Raw genomic sequence first — 6,681 nt, 5'->3', positions numbered from 1 at the left:
CATAGCGACCCCTCCTTGGGTTTCCGAGGCAGTATCACTACGGAAGTAGGATTGCCCAACCTTCCTTCCGAGGAGTGGCTGGTGGGTTTGAATCGCCAGCCTTCTGGTTAGCAGTCAAGTGCCTTAGCCACTATGCTACCAGAGCTCCATTGCACCATTAGGACCCCTTTATCTCTGTTTACCTAATAGAAATAAATCCCTTTTTCCAAATGCTCTAGTGGTTAGATAAATTATCTCAGTCATTTATTTGTTTAGTTGCTTATTATCAAGTCCAACATTAGAGTCGATTTTGTTTATTGCAGTTTCTCTAGTAACTAGAATAATGCTTGGCTTATAATAGATAATCAATAAATATTTGATGAATAAGTTAATCTTAACATACCCAGTGTTTGGGGTGAGTAGGGAATGAAGATAAAAATACTGACTATAGTTATCAAGAACAAGTGGAACTTGAGATGGACTTTTAATAACAGATAGGATTTGGACTCATGGAGGAGAGGATATTCTTCACTACCAAGGTCACAAAGTCAGGAATGAGCATTCTATTTGTCATTTATAAATGCTATTCAATTATAGGCCTATCCTATGTAATAAATCATTCATGAAAAATCACATCCTTGAATTGAATGATTCAATTCATTCCTATATTCAATGTAAATATTCTGTAGTGAAAAGTCTAAGCACTTTTAATGTTAACTGTAAAAGAACCACATTTCTTATCCTTGTTTATCCATTTTAATTCTCATATTTCAATGCAAATGCCAAATGGGATAATTTTTCCACAGTGTTAACTGAGGTCTTAAAATTATTTGCTGTCAGAAAATACATATAACCGTATAATGACTTTTTATTAAATTTATATGAACACATTTTTTGAGACAATAAATTATGCATCTATTATTAAATGTAACTGATTTAAGATATAATATTAATCTTTAGAATTAAGATTATTATTATTAAGTATATTATATCACTGATGGTTATCCTAGTCTTTCTCAACCAATGAGAATATTGATTAATTTTTAATGAAGTAAGCAACAGTATCCTGGTTGCTTAACAAAGTGTACTTGCATAATTGGGATCATTTTTCTAATCATTTAAAATTAATCAGCTCAAGTCTCCAAACTATGTTTTAAAAGTAGAAATAAAGCACAAATTATATTTTCATCAGTTAGCTCCTGCTAGGCATGTCTAGTCTATATACTTTGGGAGAAAATGAACTTTAGTTTTCCAAATTGCATTTTAAAAAATCGAGTCACATAATTTTATCATTAAATCACTACAGAACTTTTTTCCTTCTTTCTCTTCATTAACACCTGTAACATGTCTCTTTGTATGCTTGAATTTAGCACTCCATTCAGATTATATTCTTCCATTTTGCATTTACTTTCTCCTCCCATCTTCTTTCGTATTAGAAGTTGTCAACATTCTGCTTACTGCTCCTAGCTTTCCATATGCCAGATAAGCAAAGTCATTGTCAGTGACACCTTATAAATCAATAAGCAATGATATGTTTCTAGACTTCATGATTATTTTCCTTAGGTAATAAAACACTCTTCTCTCAAGATAGCAATAAATATGTCTGCCCGGGAAATGTCTTTGACCCCTATTTCATAAAAATTGTTTTTAAAGCATGACAAAATTTACATAATGTATAAAACTCACATGTTTCTTGAGATAATGAAATATGGAATAGAAAAGAGTAGAGATTGTTATAAGTAGACTTCAGTGCATAAAAAATCTCCAGGGTATTGAAACTATCATATCATCCCTTGACTCAAAATTTCTAAAGGTAATGCCAGTTCTCAAAGCTTTAATGAATAATTGATTTTCCCGGCCCAGGTTATGATGAAAGATGGGCTGCCATGGAGTGTGACATTTATCATTCATTCATCCATTTATTTAACAAAAAAAATCGAGTGGCTTCTCTATTCCAGTGTCTATTTTTGTAGTTCCCTCTCTTGCTGTTTTTTTGATGCTCAGTTCAGTAACACTGGCTGGCTCTTAAAGACAGCTCTTTAGCAGTCCTCAAAATCTGGTTCTCTCCTAAGGTGTATGTGTGAGTTTTCCAGAGGGGGTTATCCTCCCTACCCACTTCCTTTACATGGCAGACCCAGCTCTGGTTCCACCTTTTCCAACTCTTCTCACTTCTTTCCTCTGGCATGATATGCCATTGACTTTTGTTGCTAAGGTCTCCTTGCACAAGGTCAGCCCTCTTGGATGGGGTACTGGTAAAATGGATCCAGCCTTAATACTGTCTGTGGTGGTACTTAACACCCGGGAGACTCTGGCATCTTTGCCAGGGCTAAGGTGAGTGTGCAGCCTTTCTTTTTCCTTCTCTCTTTCCAATTTTCTTTTTCTGCTCATTGAGATAAAAGGGAGAGCAAGAAGTCCAGTGCCTAAGCATATGTCCAAGTGGGAAGTGCTAGTATCTCTAGCCAGAATCCTCAATTTATGGTAGTGATTTGCTTGGGGCCCTCGTAATTTAACTAGGGTATGGGATGAAGCACCATATTCCTCGTCTTATAGACAATCAGGAAAAAAGCTGATACCCTCCCCTAGGCCAGCAACTTTGGATTTCAGTAAGCCCCTTTGTCTCTCCCTCAGTCTTCTGTTTTAGAATTGGGAGAATGGGTAGTAGTAATGGCATAGTGTTATGGCACTTGACAGCTAACCAGAAAGCTGACAGTTCAAACCTACCAGCCACTCCTTGGAAGGGAGATTGGGGAATCTACTTCCTTAGTGATACTGCCTCGAAAACCTAAGGAGAGGTTGCTATGAGTTGTAGTCGACTCGATGGCAGTGAGGTTTTTTGTTTGGTTAGCTGTCCCTAAAATGCAATTTTACAGAATTTGCTTTTTTTTTTTTTTTCATGTGAAAAACAGGAAGTGTATCCCTCATGTTATGTAGTATATATACTGTTGTTGTTTTTCACTGCCATTGAGTGGGCCCCCCACTCAGGGCGACCCCATGCACCATAAAACCATACACTACTTGGTCCTATAGCATTCCCAAGATTGGTTGCCAGTGGGACTCTGGTGGTCCATAGGGTTTTCATTGACTGATTTTGGAAGTAGATGGCCAGGCCTTTCTTCCTAGTCAGTGTTACTCTGGAAGCTCTACTGAAACCTGTTCTGCATGATAACAACATGCAAACTCCACTGACAGCGATGGCTGCATAGTAAGTACATTGGCCAGGAATTGAACTCAGGTATTCTGCATATAAGGTGAGAATTCTACCATTAAACCACCAATGCCTCATTGTAGTATATTTAGTATATCAACACATACATGAGTATAAATTATACATATTATATATACATATATTATAAATAAAATTTTAAAACAGCTTGAGACTGTAGTTCTTTTAGTTCCTACACTTCTGAGTCAATCTACTCTGCCTAGTACTGTTTTAACTTCCCTAAGTTATTCAGCCTCTCTCAGCCCCAAGTTGCTCTTTGGTGAAAATAGGAATGAGCACAACCCCTCCCTTGCAGTGTTAATTTATGTGAACATGACTAGTACAGAGTTAATGCTAAATAAATCCTCAAACTGTGAGAAACATAATTTTGTTTTTCTCTTTCTCTAGATATCCTATCATATGACATCTAAAAAGGAAAAGCTATTTAACATAATTGTTTATGGCAACAAAGCCAAAGTAAGAAATTTGATGCCAGGTGTGGAGTATATATTTCATGTGAAGACAGTTAGAGGCAAAGATTACAGTGTTCTATCAATAATGGAAAAAGTGACTACAAGTAAGGAAACATCATAAATAAAGTCTTTGCTTTATAATCATGTATTTCTTGGAAGTATTTTGTTTTATCATAACTAAAGCTATTTTAAACATAGAGCCTGATAATTAAGGCAAAATAGGATCATAATAATATTATTTTAAAAATTCCCCAAAACATGGAATCTTTGTATGTCAAAGTTGATTGGAAGTACACAGTCTTTTTAAAAAAATAATCTGAAGCCAATATATATACTTCTATCTATATATGTACTAATCATATATGTCAGGCGGTTCAAACCCCCCAGCCACTCGTTGGAAGGAAGGTTGGGCAACATACTTTCATAGTGATACTGCCTTGGAAACCCAAGGAGGGGCTGGTATGAGTCGAAATCGACTTGATGGCAGTGAGTTTGGGTTTTATACATAAATATATAACAAAACAAAACAAAACTCAGTGTCATCAAGTCGATTCTGACTCAGTGACCCCCTTTGGGTTTCCGAGGTGGTACATCTTTATGAAGTAGATTGGCCAGTCTTCCTTCCACAGAGTGGCTGGTGGGTTTGAACCACCAACCTTCTGGTTAGTAGTCACATGCCTTAGGCACTATGCCACCAGAACAAATTTGAGATTATATCATAGATACTCCTGGTCACAAGCATTCAGGAGGCACAAGTATAATGAAATGACTTTATTGGTAGTGATTTATGATTAAGGGACAGACTTTTGGGAGTTAGGGAGGATACTATGGTGCCACATAAAGCTCCTCTATAATGTCCTATTCCTCTATTTTCAGAACTGACCATGTAAGATATTATACATGAATGAAGTCTAGGATTATTACATTGATATTTAATGAGTATAATTCAAGTTTTGCTTTGTTTTTACACAGTATATGTGCAATTTTTATTTATGTATGATTTACCTTTTTGATAGAACCATCTAGGATATGTGGCTTAACTTTAAAAGCTGTGAATACTACTTCTGCATATTTAGCATGGAATCCAACAGAGACCAACTTCACTCATTACAAGATTGATATATCAAACAGAACATTTACAAAAGAATATCTTATTTGGGGAGCTATGACTGAGCACACAGTTACAGATCTAACTCCTCGTGGAATGTATAACATCACAGTACATAGATTGAGAGACAGTGTCAAAGGATCTGGCACAGCTATCAGGGTTGTTGCAGGTAGGCAAATATTTTTTGATGTTTTAAAAAGTTCACATTGATATTGTGTATTGTATTGTTCATGATGGAATTTCAATGAATCTTAAAGTTTATAGAATATTTAAGAGTATAAAAATATGAATCTTACTAGAATACTCTAAGGATTAATTAGATGATATATGTAAAATGTAAATTTTATGGAACAGTATTTGGCATATACTCAGTGCTCAACAGATGTAGCTTTATTACCTCATTGCCATATCAGATTAGAGGTCTAGCTAGTAGAAAATTAGGTGGAAGACTTGAGAACCATTTATTCTCCTAAAAACACTTTATTTTTCTTTGAGGTCCTACTATATGCTGTACATTGGGGATATACACATGAAAGAACAGAGTCATAGGATGTTCAGAATGTAATAAGGACCATAAGCTTGGAGGCACATGTAGCATAAAACAAAGCAATAGATGATTCAGTGGAAGCATGTTCAAGCTTATTGTGGTTGCACAGGGGAGGGAATAACTCTATGACAGACATGGACAAGGTTATCTGATGCAAGTAATGTCAGAAAAATGATCATAGCTTTGCTTATAAGACCCAGAGGGCATGTGGGGTGTAGAGAAATGCATACTCACAGGGAAGGAGAGCAGCTTATGCAAAATTGTGGAAGTGTAAATGAACATGATGTATTGGTGGAACCACTAGTAATTCAATGGTGCCACAATTTTTTTTTTTACATATAAGAGAAAAAAAACACTATTCTGAATAATTTAAAGCATTGTTTCTAATTCAAATAAAGCTTGAAACCTATTAACACTTTCAATTCTTCTAAAGAGAACATAAGCGCAACAGTAATTCATAGGAATTACTCTTAAAGTGATCTTCAAGGTGGGAATTCTACAGATGACAGATTCTAAGGACATTTGTTATGGGCTGTAACACATTCCACTGGTTTACTATTGCTGCTGTAACAAATTACCACAAATTTAGTGCCTGAAACAACACGGATTTATTCTTTCAAGGTTGTATAGGTCATAAGTCCAACTTGGGTCGCATCAGGCTAACGTCACGGTGTGGGCAGGGTTGTCTTCATTTCTGGAGTGTTTAAGGGAGAATCCCTTCCTTTGCTCATCCAGATCATTGGCAGAAATTCAGTTCCTGTGGTTGTATGGATGAAGTCTACATTTCCTTGCTGGATAACAACTAAAGACCATTCTCAGTTTCTAGAGGTTGCCACATCTCTTGGCTTGCGGTCCCCTTCCTACATCTTTAAGCCAGGGTCTCATCACACTTATGTTTCAAAATGGCCTGTCTTTTTTCTGTTACATCTTTCTAACACACCGCTGCCTTCTTCCACTTTTTTTTTTTTTAATTGATAGACTTTACCTCTTCTCCTTTTAAGGGCTCATTATGTTAGATTGGGCCCACCTGGATAGTCCAGTATCATCTCCCTATTTTAAGATTCATAATTATTTAACCTTAATTCCATCTACAGAGTCACTCTTGCCATGTAACATAGCATATTCACAGATTCCAAGATGTGGATATATATCTTTGAAGGGCTGCTATTCTGTCCATCACACACACTATTCTTATTCTAAATATGATATATATGTGTTAATACCCCAAACAAAACCAAAACAACAACAACAACAAAAGGAATTTAGAGTTCATATTCCTCAGAAGGAAGATTGGGCGATCTACTTCTATAGTGATACCATTTTGGAAACCCAAGGAGGGGTCTCTATGAGTCAGGTCCACCTTGACAGCAGT

Source organism: Orycteropus afer, unplaced genomic scaffold (genome assembly GCF_000298275.1).
Source record: "Orycteropus afer afer isolate SDZICR_OR568_19922 unplaced genomic scaffold, OryAfe1.0 scaffold00375, whole genome shotgun sequence".
Lineage (NCBI taxonomy): Eukaryota > Metazoa > Chordata > Mammalia > Tubulidentata > Orycteropodidae > Orycteropus > Orycteropus afer.
The sequence above is the reverse complement of the archived record's forward strand: the minus strand, read 5'-3'. Positions refer to the sequence as shown.